This window comes from Nomascus leucogenys, chromosome 9, assembly GCF_006542625.1.
Source record: "Nomascus leucogenys isolate Asia chromosome 9, Asia_NLE_v1, whole genome shotgun sequence".
Classification (NCBI taxonomy): domain Eukaryota; kingdom Metazoa; phylum Chordata; class Mammalia; order Primates; family Hylobatidae; genus Nomascus; species Nomascus leucogenys.
This window is the reverse complement of record NC_044389.1, coordinates 8742813-8761942: the sequence shown is the minus strand read 5'-3', so window position 1 is coordinate 8761942 and position 19130 is coordinate 8742813.

The window sequence follows — 19130 nt, the reverse complement described above, 5'->3', positions numbered from 1 at the left end:
TCTCACCTTCTCAGAAAGCGTAGCGAAAGGGGCCTGCCACCCTACTGGCTTTTCCTTTTAGGGAAATTCCATTTCCTAACGTGTCCTGTTTTGAAAGAGGCCCATTTATTGGGTAATGACTGCAGCCTGCTAGGCAGAAGTCAGGCCAGGAGCAGTCACTTTTAGTATTTTATTCAACAAATGCCTACTGATCATCTGCCGGGTGCCAGGCGCTGTAGTGGGGGTTCAGTAGTGACCAAGGACTCAGACCCTGCCTTGGCTACCCACATCACCGAAGAAATGAGTTATCAGGCGACAAGGTGACTCCTGGTGCTCAGTACTTGAAAATCCAAGACACAAGAGCGGGAAATCCTCTCTCATACCCAGAGTGCACACTTTGCCTCTGGTTAGAACAGGGGTAATGCCAGGTGTGCATTTCTTTGGACCTTTTCACTTCATTTAATAGTAACACTTGAAAACTCTTTACTGAGCACTTACTCTGGGACTGGGACTCTGCTAGATGCAGGGAATACCTTGGAGGACAAAATTCCTTCCTGTCCTTAAGGAGCTTGCAGCCCAGCAAGGGTAGTGAGCCTATAAACACGTAAACAAGCAGAACCTAGTCTGTTAGGTGTCTTGACTCCACCGATTGTAGGGCACAAGAAGAACCAGGATACAGGCCCTGCAGATAGTACTGGGGTATGGGATCAGACCCAAAGCCCTATGATGCAGAGTCACATAGGAAAGCCACTATCTGGTGCTCATGCCCCGGGAAGAACATCGGTTGTCCTCTCTCTTGGGACGAATAGAGGCATCCCAAATCGTGATCTTGGATCTGCTCTGCCTTCACTGATCCTATTCCCCTACAAATTCATTTCCCGGGAAGTTCCTAGAAACTGGTATCAAACATCCTCATACTTTCCTTCCTTTCTCATGAAACTGTTCTAGTATCTGGCTAATATCCCCGTGTCTACCTTTATGTAGCTCAGTTTTTGTTGGGTTTTTGTTGTTGTTGTTTGCTTGTTTTTAATGTGCCAACATTATGTTTGGGCTTTTTTGCTTGGTTTTTGAAATAAGTTTTTTAAATTCAGAATTCCAGGAAAGACTTTCTTTTCTCACTTACTAGGTTAACAGAACGCTAGCCATGTGGTTCTAACCTCTGGGATTTTTAGGCAGCAAAAATCTCATCACATAGCCAGAGAAATAATCACAAATTCCCACGACACACTTTCGGGCGGTATCACAGCTCCTGGCCTGCTTGAGATTTGTGGGAGTGAGTCAGTGCTGGAGATCTGAGCTGGAAGCTGCCTGGAGTCCTTCTGCACTGATATTTTGTCCCTTTTCCTGTAAGTCAAAAACAGAGTCCTCTACAAACACTTTTTTGTTTGTTTGTTTGTCTGTTTTGCTTTATAAAAACACCAGATCCCTGTTCAGTTTACTCTGAGATCTGTGTTCGTATTAAACATTAGTGCTATTTAAAAAAAAAAAAAAAAAAGGGCTAGGCGTGGTGACTCATGCCTGTAATCCCAGCACTTTAGGAGGCCGAGGTGGGTGGATTGCCTGAGTCCAGGAGTTCTCGACCAGGCTGGGCAACATGGTGAAGCCCCATTTCTACTAAAACACAACAAATTAGCCAGGCGTGGTGGCGCATGCCTGTAGTCCCAGCTACTCGGGAGGCTGAGGCAGGAGAAGCGCTTGAACCCGGGAAGCAGAGGTTGCAGTGAGCTGAGATTGTGCCACTGGACTCCAGCCTGGGTGACAGCGAGACTCCGACTCAAAGAAAGAGAGAGAGGAAGGAGGGAAGGAAGGAAGGGAGGAAGGGAGGAAGGAAGGAAGGAAGGAAGGAAGGAAGGAAGGAAGGAAGGAAGGAAGGGGAGAAAGAAAACTTTCGCCCTACTGAAAAAGCATAGCAGAATCTTGTTTATTCTTTTGTCTGTCTGTCCATACCAAGGTGTGACTGACTACCTAAGTTGCCCTAGTAGTTACAAGGGGATAATTCATTTCCTTTCTCAACTGTTGAGTGTTAAAATCAATCTCCTTGGAGCAGATGCAATGTCTTATCTAAAAAGATACCCAGAAAGCAACATTTATGACTATTTATTTTATTTTTTATTTATTTATTTATTTATTTATTTATTTATTTATTTATTTATTTTGAGACGGAGTCTCGCTCCGTCGCCCAGGCTGGAGTGCAGTGGCGCAATCTCGGCTCACTGCAAGCTCCGCCTCCCGGGTTCACGCTATTCTCCTGCCTCAGCCTCTCCGAGTAGCTGGGACTACAGGCGCCCGCCACCACGCCTGGCTAATTTTTTGTATTTTTAGTAGAGACAGGGTTTCACCGTGGTCTCGATCTCCTGACCTCAGGATCCGCCTGCCTCGCCCTCCCAAAGTGCTGGGATTACAAGCGTGAGCCACCGCGCCCGGCCTCATTTATGACTATTTATAAGGGTGGTGAGCACATTGGTTATGTATATAAAAAAAAAAAAAAAGGTACATCCTGATCATTCTTAAGATGCCCTCAGAGTGATACATACTTCTCATGAAACCAAAATCTTCCTCCTCTAAATCTCACATAGTCCAAACCATGCTTCAGAAAATGGGCATAGTTTCTATAAATTGAATCCATGGTCACATTTAAAACATTGAAGGTGTGTTCACATGGGAAAATTACTTCAGCAGACCAAATTTTAAAAATACATTTTAGGCCGGGCGCGGTGGCTCACGCCTGTAATCCCAGCACTTTGGGAGGCCGAGGCGGGCGGATCACGAGGTCAGGAGATCGAGACCACCCTAGCTAACACGGTGAAACCCCGTCTCCACTAAAAATACAAAAAATTAGCCAGGCGAGGTGGTGGGCGCCTGTAGTCCCAGCTACTCGGGACGCTGAGGCAGGAGAATGGCGTGAACCCCCGGGGCAGAGCCTGCAGTGAGCCGAGATCACGCCACTGCACTCCAGCCTGGGCGACAGCGAGACTCTGTCTCAAAAATAGAAAATAAAAAATAAAAATAAAAGTACTTTTTAATAAGAAAGAGGTGGCCTAACCTGTGACAATCTCATAAAATTTTGGAATAGGAAAAAGTCTTAAGTATCATTTCATTCAAAAACCAAACTATCCCTGACAAGTGGTTTTCTCAAATCCGTGGAAATACAACCAGTGGCAGGGACACCCCAAGTGACCCACCCTTTCCAACTCTTAGAAATGTTTTTTTTTTTCACAAAGCCTGAGATTCTCAAATCTTTTTTCCTTGAGCACCCATTCATCATTCTATCCTGGCCATGTGGGAAAAACCTCTTCCACAAAGTAGCTCCTCCACGTGTTTGAATGTAGCTCTTAGAGGCTTTTCTTTTGTAGGTTTGCAGTATGGACTCATTTTATTCCTTAAGTCCATCAAAAATTGCTTATTGTGGCTGGGCACAGTGGCTCATGCCTGTAATCTCAGCACTTAGGGAGGCCGAGGCAGGTGGATCACTTGAGGTCAGGAGTTCAAGACCAGCCTGGCCAACATGATGAAACCCACCTCTATGAAAAATACAAAAATTAGCTGAACGTGTTGGTGCACGCCTGTAATCCCAGCTAATCGGGAGGCTGAGGCAGGAGAATCACTTGAACCCGAGAGGCAGAGGTTGCAGTGAGCCAGCATCGCACCACTGCACTCCAGCCTGGGTGACAGAGCAAGACACTGTCTCAAAAAAAAAAAAAAAAAAAAAAATCCTTATTGAGGGCTGGGCGCCATGGCTCATGCCTGTAATCTGTAATCCTAGCATTTTGGGAAGCCAAGGCAGGCAAATCGCTTGAGCTCAGAAGTTCTAGACTAGCTTGGGCAACATAGTGAAACCCTGTCTCTACAAAAAATACAAAAAAATTGGCTGGGTGTGGTGGCACACGCCTGTAGTCCCAGCTACTTGCGGGGCTGAGGTGGGAGAATTGCTTGAGCCCAGGAGGTCGAGGCTGCAGTGAGGCAAGATCGCACCACTGCACTCCAACCTGGGTGACAAAGTGAGACCCTATTTCAAAAAAAAAAAACAACTGCTTATTGTGTACCTAGGATGGCTGAAGGATGGAAGAGGAAAACAAAGCCACAGCCCTCCTGGAACACATATTCTATTGAGGAAGACAGAAAATAAACAGTTAGATAGGTACATTTATAATACAGTGTCAGGTAATGATACATATACAGAAAGAAAGACAGGGTAAAGAAACTGGGAATGAGAGTGTTTCTTTAGGTTGGGAGGTAAGAGAGGTCCTATTGAGGACGTAACATTTGGACAAAGACCTGACTTTCGGAAAAATCTCCTGAACTGAGGGGATGAGCCATGTCAATATCTGGGGAGAAAAAAAAAAAAAGGCCTTGAAATGGTACATGCTTGATGTCTGGGAAATACCGATGAGGCCGTCATGGAGACAGTGGAGAGGAAACAGGGAGGTGAAAGAGGTAGGAAGTGACCTCCAAGAGGTAGCCAGCAGGGTCACACTTTGAAAGCAGGGACATGACATGATTTCAAGACCCTTTCCATCTTAATTGCTATGTTCTCTGTATATTTTAGCTGCTCAAAGTCTCTGTAAAAGGTGGTCACCCAGAATTGCCTCCAGTATTCCAGGTGGGGCCTAACTGGCACAGAGTGAAGCAGGACCTCCCCCTCCTTTATTCTGGACATTAGATTTCTATTAATACATTCTGAGGCCTCCCGTCGCATTTTAGAAAGTCATTTATTGAGTTTGCTGTTTTCTTTTGCATATTGCACTTTTTTTTTTCTTTTTGAGACGGAGTCTTGCTCTGTCACCCAGGCTGGAGTGCAGTGGTGCAATCTCGGCTCATCGCAACCTCTGCCTCCTGGGTTCAAGTGACTCTCCTGCCTCAGCCTCCCGAGTAGCTGTGATTACAGGTGCACGCCACCAGGCCCAGCTAATTTTTTTGTATTTTTAGTAGAGATGGGGGTGTCACCATGTTGGCCAGGCTGGTCTTGAACTCCTGACCTCGGGTGATCCGCCCACCACGGCCTCCCAAAGTGCTGGGATTACAGGCGTGAGCCACCACGTGGGCGCATATTGCATTCTTAAACCATACTTTCTATGCAGGTTTCTTCCACAACTTCACCCTCTTGTCCCCTGGCCTAAGACCTACTGACATCAAGAAGCTTCAGGAAACCTCATCCTATAAATCAAGTGGTGGCCTACTCAAAGCAAAGTCCTTACAGATACCTTCATTTTTTTTAAGAGGTGGGGACTCACTATGTTGCCCAGGCTGGACTCAAACAATCCTCCCGCCTCAGCCTCCCAAGTAGCTTGGACTATATCTGTGAGCCACTGGACCTGGCTCAGATATGTTTATGTATTTGCCTCATTCTGATGTCATTTAAATATGCCATGTTCCAAACATCATGAGCTTGTTTAGAGAGCTTTTAGGGGCCAGAATGTGGAATGCTATCCTACTAAACTCTATCTTATTAAACTTGGCACATTGCTCCAGTCTTTTAAAATGTTTTTGGACTCTGGCTCTAGCATCTTAATGTATAAGCTATTCCTCTTATCTATGTGTCAACAACAGATTTCACCAGCATATGACTTATAACAATATTGTATTGAGTGAGGCTTAAGATAGAGCCCCGCGGTGAGCCTATAAAGAACCCCGTCAAAGTTGAAATGGATCCATTACCAAGACTTTTGGGAAATGATTGTTCAACCAGCTAGCTGCAAATCAATCTAATTGTACCATGATCTACCCTACATCTCTCCATTAGCTAATCAACAAGAACACTATAAAAGATTTTTGTCTAATGTCTTACTGAAATTTATATGCACCACCTTGATCTTCTGCTCAACCATGCTGTCAAAGAAATTAAGTTCCACTTAAACTTTGGAGTTCCTATTTTCTTTGGTGCTGCTCTTTTACCAACTCTAGACTTTTCCTCCCATTCTGGGGCTTGCCTAACAGCGGACGCTAGCCATACCTGGAAGCATGCTTCCTTCTTTTCTACTGCAACTGTGCAATACAGTTTTGTTTTCCTAAATGTATTATACATATAACTGGTAAACCGAGTCAACTGGGATCATCTGAATCATGTTTATTTTTATTTATTTATTTATTTTTTTGAGATGGAGTCTCACTCTGTCACCCAGGCTGGAGTGCAGTGGCGTAATCTTGGCTCACTGCAAGCTCCGCCTCCCAAGTTCACACCATTCTCCTGCCTCAGCCTCCCAAGTAGCTGGGACTACAGGTACCCGCCACCACGCCTGGCTAATTTTTTTTTTAGTGGAGACTGGCTTTCACCGTGTTAGCCAGGATTGTCTCAATCTCCTGACCTCGTGATCCGCCCACCTCAGCCACCCAAAGTGCTGGAATTACAGGCATGAGCCACCGCGCCTGGCCTTGAATCATGTTTTAAATATACAATGAACTGCTCAATCATTCAATCCATAAAGTTATTGATCACCCCCTCCATAAGTCTAATATTTCCAAAATGAAAAATCTTTTTGTAATACAAATGTAATACTTTCTAACATGAATTTTTGTTTACCTAGGCTGAATTTTCTCAAAACATGATATGGTTTGGCTCTGTGTCCCCATCCAAATCTCATCTCAAATTGCAATCCCCATATGTCAGGGGAAGGACCTGGTAGAAGGTGACTGGATCACGGGGCCAGTTTCCTTTATGGTATTCTTGTGATATTGAGTTCTCACAAGATCTGATGGTTTAAAAGTGTGGCACTTTCCCCCCAACCCCTGCCTTGCTCTCTCTATCTCTCCTGCCACCATGTAAGACATGCCTTGCAAGCTCCCCCTTCTACCATAATTGTAAGTTTCCTGAGGCCTCCTCAGCCATGCGGAACTGTGAGCCAACTCTTTTCCTTAAAAATTACCCAGTCTCAGGTACTTTTATTAATATATAGCATTGTGAGAACAGACTGATACGATGATTAAATAATAGTAATATTCTTTTTTTAAAAAATTGTTTCAACTTTTATTTTAGATTCAGAGGGTACATATGCAGGTTTGTTAAATGAGTATATTGTGTGACACTGAGGTTTGAGGTTCAATTAATCCCATCACCGAGGTTGTGAGCATGGTACCTAATAGGTAGTTTTTCAGCCCTTGACTCCCCCCCTTTTTCCTCCCTCCCTTTCTCCTCCCTCCCTTTCTCCTCCCTCCCTTTCCTCCCTTTCTCCTCCTCCTTTTCTCCTCTAGTAGTCTCCAGCGTCTGTTGTTTCCATCTTTATGTCCACGTGTACTCAATGTTTAGCTCCCACTTATAAGTGAGAAAATGCAGGATTTGGTTTTCTGTTCCTGCATTAATTCACTTGGGCTAACAGCTTCCAGCTGCATCCATGTTGCTGCAAAGGACACGATTTCGTTCTTTTTTATGGCTGGGCACTATTTCATGGTGTATGTGTACTACATTTTCTTTATCTAATCCACCATTGATGGACCCCTAGATTGATTCCATGTCTTTGCTATTGTGAATAGTGCTGCAGTGAACATATGAGCGCACGTGTCTTTTTGGTGGAAAGATTTGTTTTCTTTTGGGTATGTACCCAGTAATGGGACTGCTGGGTCAAATGGTAGTTCTAAGTTCTCTGAGGACTCTCCAAACTGCTTTCCACAGTGGCTGGACTAATTTACGTTCCCATCAACAACGTATAAGCATTACATTTTCTCTACAGCCTCAACAGCCTCTGTTATTTTTTTTTGACTTTTTAATAATAGCCATTCTGACTAGAGTGAGATGGTATCTCCCTGTGGTTTAAATTTGCATTTCTCTGATTAGTGATGTGGAACATTTTTTCATGTTTGTTGACTGCTTGTATGTCTTCTTTTGAGAAGTGCCTGTTCATGTCCTTTGCCCATTTTTTAATGGGGTTAATTATTTTTTACTCATTGAATTGTTTAAGTTCCCTATACAGCCTGGATGTTAGCCCCCTGTCAGATGCACAGCTTGTGAACATTTTCTCCCATTCTGTAGTTTGTTTGTTTACTCTGTTGATAGTTTCTTTTTCTGTGCAGAAGCTCTTTAAATAACACTAATATTCTTGAGCAGTTCTCTAATGACCCCTTTACACTTAAAAATAGTTGAGAACCCCAAAGAGTTTTTGCTTATATAGGATACATCCATCAATATTTACAGTAATAGAAATTAAATCAGAAAATTATTTATTAATTCATGTAAAATAATAACAAACCCATAATATAGCAACATAATTAATATTTTATGAAAGATATATTTTCCAAAACAAAAAAGTTAGTGAGAAGAATGGCATTGTTTTACACTTTTAAATGTCCTAAATGTCTGGCCTAGTAGGACACAGCTAGATCCTCATGTCTGTTTCTGCATTTAATCTGTGGTGATGCACACGGCATGTGCCTTCTGGAAAACTCCACTGTACACTCCTAAGAGAATGACAATGAAAGATGCAAACAATGTCTTGGTGTTATTATGAAAATAGTTTTGATCTGTGGGCCCCCTGAAAGGGTTTTGAGGACCTCAGAATAGACACTGTTTAAATAATAAAATATATCTATTTTTGGCTTTGAATATCAGAAAGTTCAGAGCTACATTTAGCAGTCATTTCAGGCCTGGCATTATAGTCCTTTGCAGCTTTGCTCAACTGCAATCTGTTCGCGACTTGCCCTTTACTTCTTTTTTTGATGTTTACAGCTCTTGGCCATACTTTTTCTGTGTTTTTATTAGACATTGCTTCAAATCCTTTGGAAAGCAGGTTGGGTGTTTAACAATACAGGTAATTGTGCACATATGCTTATACACATATATTTCAACGCAAGTTTAAAATTATACTTTGATTTCATGTTCAATATCCACCTAGCAAACACACCTCAACAGGATGAAAATATATATGATAGTCACACAAAAAATTTAGACACTCCTCAGATTGTCTGAATGCACTTTTTATACAAAGCCCAGAGGATAGGGGTTACATTGCAAGAAATCTACTATATAAAAAGATTGGCTGGGCGGGGTGGCTCATGCCTGTAATCCCAGCACTTTGGGAGGCTGAGGTGGGTGGATCACTTGAGCTCAGGAGTTCAAGACCAGCCTGGCCAACATGGTGAAACCTTGTCTCTACTAAAAATACAAAAATTACCCGGGTGTGGTGGCACATGCCTGTAATCCCAGCTACTGGGGAGGCTGAGGCAGAATGATTGCTTGAACCTGGGAGGCGGAGCTTGTAGTGAGCCAAGATTGTGCCATTGCACTCCAGCCTGGGCGAAAAAGCAAGACTCCATCCCCCCACCTCAAAAAAAAAAAAAAAAAAAAAGATTCAGCTCCACCTGGGCATGGTGGGTCACGCCTGTAATCCTGGCACTTTGGGAGGCCGAGAAGGGCAGATCACTTGAGGTCAAGAGTTCCAGACCAGCCTCGCCAACGTGGTGAAACCCCATTTCTACTAAAAATACAAAAATTAGCCGGGGGTGGTGGTGGGCACCTTTAATCCCAGCTACTCGGGAGGCTGAGGCAGGAGAATTGCTTGAACCTGGAGGTGGAGGTTGCGGTGAGCCGAGATCACGCCACTGCACTCCAGCCTTGCCAAAGAACAAGACTCTGTCTCCAAAAAAAAAAAAAAATACAGCTCCATCATAGACAATTTATCATCCCGGAAGTTAAGCAAATAATCAAAATCTCTACAGTGTTTGAACTGTTTCTCAAGCCCCCTACTTAGACATTGCCATTTTTCTGTATCAGTCACTAATTTGACGCCTATAATACACATTTGAAATGTGTGACCTCCACTCTTCTCTCTTCTTTCCTGGAGAACTGTCCTTTGGTCATTCATGAGGATGAGTGTCCCCAGATGTGCCTGTCTCAGGGCACCCTCTCCCGGGCACATCTGATTGGATCAAGCTGTGCACCTGACCCAGGCTGAGACAACCAAATTTCCCTCTTCCAGGTATCTGGTATTGGACTGAGGACAGCCACTCACCTTTGGCTAATCTCTTTAGGAGAGAAGATGTAGATGTGATAGTTGTTGAGGGATTATCCTCTGCCCAGCTACTCACAGAGAAGAAAGTGGATTGCAGAGAGAGACAAGAAGCAGAGAAGAAAGCTGGAGAAGGTGGACTGCCTAGGTTCCTAGCAGCTTCTCGAGCTACCTTGAGGCCATCTGCCCTTGGACTTCGTGAGATACTGCTATACTCTTATAGGTCCCTTAATGCTTAAGTCAGCTCAAGTTGATTACTTCCAACCAAAAGGACTTAACGCAGACAACGCCAAAGCCAAGACCACCTGTGAGGTTTTTTTCTTTATAACCAGGTCCCTTACAGCATCCTGGGGAGCACCGTAGGTCCTAAATACACATTATTCACATTATTCACTCTCCAAAGGCTTCCATTAGGCAAAAACATCTTCTCACCCAAGGCCAACTAGATTAGGAAATGGAATTTCTTCTGGCTTTCCATCCCGAGGGCAAATGCACAGATGACTGCAGTTAGCAATTGACTCTGTGGGTATTTGCTGAGGGCACACACCCAGGGACTTGAATGACAGAAATCCCCAGGTGCCAGGGAGGAGACTGGCAATTATGCCTCCAATCACCTCCCTGTTCTGCTGCCCTCTAAATCAGCACTTCCCACCGCGGTGACCCTCAATGACTGGCAGGGCGACCCATTTTTGAACGGCCAATTTTTAACAGCTGGAAACAATAAACGTCGTGCGAGGTGAAGATGCTGGGAGGACTGATTTCTCCTTCACTGTTTTCAAAAGTCAAAAGATGCTGGGTGTAATGGCAACAACCACAGAAAGTCAGCACAACTCCTGCCACGGAGCAGCTGTGTGATGGTGGCTTCCCCAGTCCCCCTCCCTGGGCCTCCGTTCTTACAGCTGCAAAATGAGGAGGTAGAATGAGATGCTCTTTAATATCCCTTTCATCTTCAACTTTCTACAATTTTTGTAAGCTGGAAAGATTTACACAGAACTTCATCTTGATTTTATTACCTGTAGTTCATCTTCTTGTGACAGAGCCAGCGGCAGCTTGTGCATGTGAAAGTAAGTTGCTCACTCTCTCTCTGAGATGATTTAAGAGGTTGTGAAAACCCAAAGTACCTCCTTCAGTGTTCTGCCATAGCCAGGCCTGAAGCTCCCCTGCCCCAGAGCCAGACCTGGGATCCAGGTATCATTTATCTAAGTCAAAAGGCAAACGTGTACATTGTCCATTGTTTTCCCAGAGCATATTAGCCTGGACTTGCCTCTGGAGTCCCTAGGAATGATACTAGGCCTGGGATCCAGCAGAGGCCAGGAAAGGTCTCAGGCACAGGGTACTGTGGCGGCAGACAGGCCTGGGCAGTAAGTAGTGTGTGCAGGGTAGCCCGTGAGTGGCAAGAAGCTCCAAGGTGGGGGACAGCCCTAAGCCAACTGCATACAGTAGGGAACCGGGCAGTCAGCTCCAGCACTGCACTAAGCTTTGCTTCATTTTGCTCACCAGATCCTCTTGCTCCCCTTCAGGGTGCCCAGCAGGAAGGGAGTCTCTAACTATCCTCCAGGGCCCGCTCCACAATATAAGGAAAGCCTGACATTAGGCCCCAGTAGGAGTAGGAATTCCTTAGCAGCAGCCTTGGCCCTAGCTTCTGCCTTCTAGGCTGTCGAGACAAAAAAGACTAGGGGTAGTTGGCCATGCTGGAGAAAACGGCCATTCTGTTGTGAATGAAGCAGCTGCCTGGAACCACTGAAGCCCCTCCCCTGTGGCCCTTCCTTTGTAGGAGCTGTTGAGTGGAGCTGGCTTCCTTCTTCACTTGGTTGGCACCCTGAGGAGCCATAGATCCACTGTCCCCATGTCCCAAAACAAGGCTTGGGTGTTGTGAGGTATAGTAGGCCTTCTGGCGGCTTCAATTCTTACCCTAAAAAAAATGGGGAAGGGATAACACGAGGAGACCCTCCTAGAGCTCCTACGGGATATTTAATTATCAATATGGCAGCTACAATAGGTTTAGAAATAAATGAACTATCAGACAGCACCCTAAGGTATTATCCCACCACATGGGCTCTTAAACACCGATTTTCTCTGTACTCTATTGGAACATGTGTAGACATTTGATTTGAGAACCAGGCTTCCCACTGACTTCCTTAGCAGGCTGGGATGTCAAATCTTTCTCTCACTTTTGGGGAGGATTAGGGTGTCTTCTGGGTTCGTATGAGTGTGTGGATGTTCAGTGGTAGTAAAAATAGCAACTGAAGCAATAATAAAAAAAACATCCTTAGTAGGATCTCAAAACCGTTTAAAAAGAAACTATCGGAGGGGCCTAACAGTATCAGGTGTTTCATAGTTGCTGGGGAGAAGCAGCAAAGGGACACACATTCACGCTGGACTAAGAATGTCCCATCATCATTACTCCTGTGCACCCACATCCTTAGGCTCCAGGTTAGGCCCCTTATAAAATATTGTGTGGGCCAGGAATCCCACAAATTCCCAGAAGAATGGGAATTTGGGGAATTGTTTTTAATCCCGTTGGATAGTCCAGTAACTCTGCACATGGATGCCAGTCTTGGGCACAGGGAATTTCCCTAAAGAGCCACAAGGAGACTTGGGTTAACCAGAGACAACAGCCCCTCAAGTACCCACTGTGGAGGAAGTAGAGGAATTCAGAAACTCGGGCTAATGAACCGCCTCAGTAACATCCTGAGGGGTAAAGCTCCGCTGTGTCATGGTGAAATGTGAGTGTGAGAGAACTGTGGGAACATACATATCCACCTGCTGCAAGCCTACCTGCCCATCTTCCAAACGCAGTGTCCCTTCACTCTGCCCCAAAGCTGAACCCTTTTGTATTACGCCTCCCAAATACGAAGTTGTTCCACAGCATGAGTTTTGGAGTCCAAGGTTTGAGTCCTCGGTCGGCTGCAAAGAGCTGTGTGGTCATGGCCAAGTCACTTAGCCCATCCAGGTCTCAGTCTCCCCGTGTGTAAAATGGGAGTAAGGAGGGCTCAATTGTTCTAAGGATTAAATGCAACCAAGTTGGCAAAGTTTTAGCACAGTGCCCACGTGTTAGCTGTTTATGGTGTGCCTGTTGCACGCCAGGCCTGCCGCTGGAGACGCAGGCATTATGCTCCCTGCACATGGCCCATACCCACATCTCCTCTACACGCGCCCTCGCTGAGGCGCAGGTCTTACTGAAGATCGGATAGTGATCATCCTTTCTGACAGCATAAGTCCCGCCCCCTTTCCTTCCCTGGGCTTCTGTCGTCCAGGCCACCTTGGCGTTATCAAAGCTACTTGATCTTTACAGCCACTTCCCTCTGCACAGGCATCCAAATAGGAAATTCCGCTCTCAAGGAACCTTCTGTCCATCCACCTGCCACCAGCATGAACCTGCTGTCTTGTTTTCTGGCCTCTCTCCCTCAGTCCCCTTTTGCGCCCTCATTTTCCTGTCTAAAATGAAATGGACCGCTGCTCTTTTTATCTGTACCAAGCTTCAGGAGCAGAATCTTCGTTAAACTGAGCAGAGCAAGAGCGCGCTGCCCACAGGGCTGGGGCGGGCGCACGGGCCCTTATGTAAGGCCGGGCCTTCCCGGAGAAGAGCGAAGGCTCCGGGAAGGAAAGCACGGGTGGCGGGGCCCGGCCTCGAGGACCGCCCCCGGGGCGGGGAGTGGTGTGAGCCGCGGCGCCGCCAGCAAACTTTCCTACTCTGAATTCTTGACCGAGAGCCTTGGAACCACATTCTGCCCAAATCTGTACACGCCGGAGCCAGGGAGCCGCCCGCAGCCCGGGGAGCGGAGTGGGGAAAGAGGGGGTGGAGAGGGGAGCGGGGAGGAGATGGGGGAGGGCGGGGAGGTGGTAAGGAGAGGAACGGGGGGAAGGAAGGAGGGGAGGAGGGAGCGGTGGGGCGGGAAGGAGGGGGAAGTGGGAGACGGGGGAGTGGGAGGGGAGAGAAGGTGGAGGTGGGGGTGGGAAGGAGGTGGGAGAGGGGAAAGCGGGGGAAGGGGAAGGTGGGGAGGGCGGAGGTGGGGGTAGAAAGTGGGGAAGAGCGGGGAGGGCGAGTGCCGCGAGTGGGCCAGCGGCCCCAGGGAGCTGCGGGCGGGCGAAGCAAGTTCCTTAGTTTCTCCCAAGCCCGGGAGCTGTTGGACGAGTGGGAGCGCCTGGCTACCTGCAAGGCGTCTTCAGGTTTCACGAGCGCCGCAGAGCTTTGCTGCGGCCGCTAAATAAATAACTAACTACGGACGCCCGCCCCGCCCCGCCCCGCCCCGCCCACCCCTCCCCGCCCCGCCCAGCCCAGCCCAGCCCAGCCCAGCTCAGCTCCCGGGCCGCGGCGGCGGTGGTGGCAGCGGTGGTGGCGGCTGCGGCGCAGGCAGGGCTGGGCGCTCGGGGAGCTCCGCGCGCGGGGCAGCTTCCCCGTGACCGGCGGCCGCGCAGCTCAGGGAACTCCGCTCAGTGAGGCTTCCGGGAGAGGGAAAGCTGTTCTCCTCCTTTGATGCTCTTTGGTTTTACAGTGGAAAACTACAATAAAAAACCATAGCCATGAAAATAAATGAGATTAGAACCTGCTGGCTTCACTTCCTGGAGGCTTTCTGTTGTGTCTTGAAACTAGGATCTTTGCGGGTCATCCCTGTAAGTGCCTTTTAAATCCATTCACACGGATGCTTGTGAGTCTCTGCCGCGTTTAACATCGGTCAGCGGGTGACATTGCATTAATTTGCTCTGGTGATGATTTCTGCTTTGCTAGGTTAGCATTGCCTCGCTTGGTGACACGTAATAAATGCACACACGTTGCAAAAATTAGGACACAGAGGGAGAGGCACCTTTTTAACTCTGCCAAAAAATAGATAAGAAAATCTCTTCTAAAGCGATGCCAATATTGGGAAAATGGTTTATTATTTAGACTGTGGAGATATTAAAAACCACAACAAAACCTAGTTAATTATTCCATAGCCATTCTACATAAAGTAACATGATAAAATCATTAAATAATAGCAATGACAAAACTCAATTTGTTGTTCTAAACTTACTGTTTTAGAATGTTGTTTATCATGTCATATATAGTAAATCACATATCTAGTTTTTGTGCATGTGTGTCAGAGAGAGACAGACAGACATGAATAACTTCTGCTCTGAAACACAGCAGGTTTAAGGCTTCAGTACAGAGAAGTTCCATCTGGAAAATCTCCAACTACAATTACAATAAAGCAGATACAATGTAGAGTGTTATTAAACTGGAGGTTCTTCCCCCAGAGACTTTACTCTATTTTCCTTTAAAATAAACTAGAGCCGGGTGTGGTGGCTCAACGCCTGTAATCCCAGCACTTTGGGAGGCTGAGGCAGGGGGATCATTTGAGTCCACGAGTTCAAGAGCAGCCTAGGCAACATAGCAAAACTCCATCTCTAAAAAAATACAATACTAGCTGGGCGTGGTGGTGCACACCTGTAGTCCCAGCTATTAGGGAGGCTGAGACAGGAGGATGGCATGAGCCTGGGAAGTGGAGGTTGCAGTGAGCCAAGATAGCACTACTGCACTCCAGCCAGACCTTGTCTCAAAAAAATAAAATAAACTGAAAGGCTGGGGAATCATACATTTAAAATTGGCCAGTACTCATTAAAGATCACTCAAAAACCAGAATGAGGCATCCTTACGGTGGGAAGGTAGGGTAATAGAAAGACGCAATTCCAGTTTACAAAAATTTGGCCTTCAGGCTACGTCTGATACACTTGCATAAAATTGAAAGACGATGCAATGCATATTTTCCTAAATTAAACCAGAAATAGTGGTAGGGATATACCTTCATGCCAGCGGATGCACAGACAGGTTCTGATGGAAACCGTTTTCACTAAACCACGTCCTAGTTACTTTATGTAGCTTAACGCCCTGGGATTTGTATGTTCCCAACCAGAGGGTGCATGCTGGAGCTCCGTAGGCCTGAACTTGTCTTCCAGACCTGTTTCTTTGGCCTGCGGGGTGTAGTTTAAACTTTTGAATTAGTTATGGATATTTTGAAATTGTTATGTTTCACATGGAAAGCTGGACTTTGGGCTTCTCTGAAACATGAGAAGACCGGGCCACCCTGGGTGGGACTGTTGGCTGGAGCCAACAGCGGTGTTAGGTGTGAAGGTGACAGTCTGTACCTCTCCAGCTGTCTTCCCCCACCTCTGCCTTCACTCTGTTAAGGCACTTGTCCACTCTGCACATGTGAATTTTCTAAAAATTAGTCCTGGTTCAGACAAACCACTGCACCCAGTGCTTGGTCATCTTATTAAGATTATTAAAGTCACAGATGACTTTGACACTCTAGGATCTAGAATTATGTAATGTTAAAACCTCACATCTCGATTTCTGGAGATTCATTTAGGCAGATTCAACCAAACAGAGGCTGACTGTACATTTCCTGAAGGCAGGCACAACACGATGTCCTGGTTTCCTGGATTCTGCATTCCCCTAAGGTGCCATGAGATGTAGGAGAGTGTGTGGTCTCTGAAACTAGGCTCAGGAATTTGGATCCCCAATAGTTACTTGCCATTCAGTGTAAAGCAAGTTATATACTATCCCTGAGCTTGTTTCCTCAAACACAGATAGTTATAATCAAACTACCTCTATGGATTATTGCATAATAAATTACTATATATGTCTGCTCAGAGTTTACAGCAAATTTAAAACTAACTAAATAAATAAATAAAATTACTATATGTGAAAGCATCTTGAACGGTACCTGGCCCACAGTGATCACCCAAAAATATTGTTTCTCTTGCTCTTGGGATTTCACTTCCTGGAGTGCAGTCAATCATAGCTCACTGCAGCCTCGACCTCCTGGGCTCAGTGATCTTCCCAGTCCAGCCTCCTGAGTAGCTAGGATTACAGGTGTGTGCTACCATGCCCACCTAATTTGTAATGTTTTATTTGTAGACACCAGGTCTCACTGTGTTGCCCAGGCTGGTCTTGAACTCCTGGCCTCAAGCAATCCCCCTACCTCAGCCTCCCGAAGTGCTAGGATTACAGACATGAGCCACAGTGCCCAGTTCTTGGATACCTGCTTTACATTCCAGTTTCTGTTCTCTCCCTCCGGATTTTGATTCAAGAAGTCCCAGTGGGGCCTGAGGGTTAATATTTTAACATTTAATCCTCAGGGAGGAGTTCTAGACCACGCTCTGACAGTGCCCATCCTGGATTGGCCACAGTTGTTCAAGTAGATGAGACAGAGAACAAAGAAATAGGCCCTGGCTGATTCCCTGGCTGGTCCCGGCCAGCATGCTGATCCTGCAGCTCCATTGGATGCACTGCCTGGGTCCCAACTGTCTACTTATCACTTCATGGGCATTTATTGAGCACCTACTAGAAACACAGTGAGGCAGGCACTTGGCATTCAAAGGTAGGTGAAGTGGTTCCTGTTCTCAGGGAGATTGGGAATGGAATACAAAGCCCAGGGCCTGGCATGGGGCTCCAGTCCTTGCCTTTCCTACCACTCACCATTCAATACCATCTCTAATGCCTTCTTCCCAAAGACAGTCCCTCCTCCCCACCCAGTGCCATGCATTCTCATGCCATATTACTGAGTCTTGGATAATAGTTACTTTTGCATTACATGTGGACACTTAACATAGTACTGTTTAGGTGTTCATCACGTACTTGTGGGACTTAATTTCCTTGGACAAATCTGTCTTCTGAAACTTCAGCTTATGTTTATTCACTCATCAAATATTTATGGGCCGGGTGCAGTGTTTCACGCCTGTAATTCCAGCACTTTGGGAGTCCAAGGTGGGCAGATCACCTGAGGTAAGGAGTTTGAGACCAGCCTGGCCAACATGGTGAAACCCTGTCTCTGCTAAAAATAACAAAAATTAGCCAGGCGTGCCTGTAACCCCAGCTACTCGGGAGGCCGAGGCAGGAGAATCGCTTGAACCTGGGAGGCGGATGTTGCAGTGAGCCAAGATTGGGCCATTGCACTCCAGCCTGGTTGATAAGAGTGAAACTCCGTCTCAAAAAAAAAAAAAAAAAAAAAAAAAAAAAAGGCCAGGCACAGTGGCTCACGCTTGTAATCCCAGCATTTTGGGAGGCCAAGGCAGGTGGATCACCTGAGGTCAGGAGTTTGAGACCAGCCTGGCCAACGTGGCAAAACCCCATCTCTACTAAAAATACAAAAATTAGCCAGGCATGGTGGTCAGTGCCTGTAATCCCAGCTACTCAGGAGGCTAAGGCAGGAGAATCGCTTGAACCTGGGAGGCGGAGGTTGCAGTGAGCTGAGATCACACCATTGAACTCTAGCTTGGGAGACAAGAGTGAAACTCCTTCTCAAAAAAAAAAAAAAAAGTATGGATGCGAGTCAGGGCTTACACAAAAGTGAGGGGTCGGGAGGGGGAATGTATGGAGCACCTCCTATAAGCCAGACACTGGCCCAGAAGCTGGGGATACAGCAATGGACAAAATTACAATCCCTGCCCACATGGAGCTTTTAGTTGGGGAAGACAGGTCATATAAACATACTATTTTGAATCCTTACTTGTTCAATTGTTTTCTGTACCCTGACATCTGCTGCAATCTTACTTGCTCTCTGAATCCTACCTTATTTTCCTGCCAGATGGACTTCTTTCCTAGTCCTGGTCTACACAGCTTATGCTCAGGTGGTGATTTTATTATCTATAGCTAGAGAGCTCTCTGCGTATACTGTTACATTTTGATTCAAAATGTCTGTGTTTCTTCCAGGCTTTGATGAAAATCAACCATTCCTTTCCAAAATTCAGAAGCTTCCACAACAAGGTAACTTTTAAAAATGCAACGTGTATATTCTTTTCTTACAGAATATTGCAGAGAAGGCTTATTGAAGCTGAGTGACTGCTGTCCCATTTTTTGTTGTTCTAATACTGCTTTTCTTTTTAAGCTCCTTAGCTCTTATGCCAAATATAAAAATAACTCTGACTACTTTGCATTCATATTCCATAACTTATTTTGAGTAGTGCCATTAATAATTTATTGTAAAAGATAATCTTACCTTTAAATATGTGATTTTAAATAAGTTTTGCTGCCTTCTTACTGAGCTTTTCATGTCGTTCTGGGTATACTTGTTCTACAGAAATTCAAGTCCAGTTGTATAATTAAAATGACAGGTTTCAATATATTAAATATTCTACAAAGTGAATTACACTTGAAAATTCAGGTAAACAAGTATAATTTACATTTGTACTCTAAAGTGATAACTTTTTGTGAAAATGCCCCAAAATATATTATTTCTA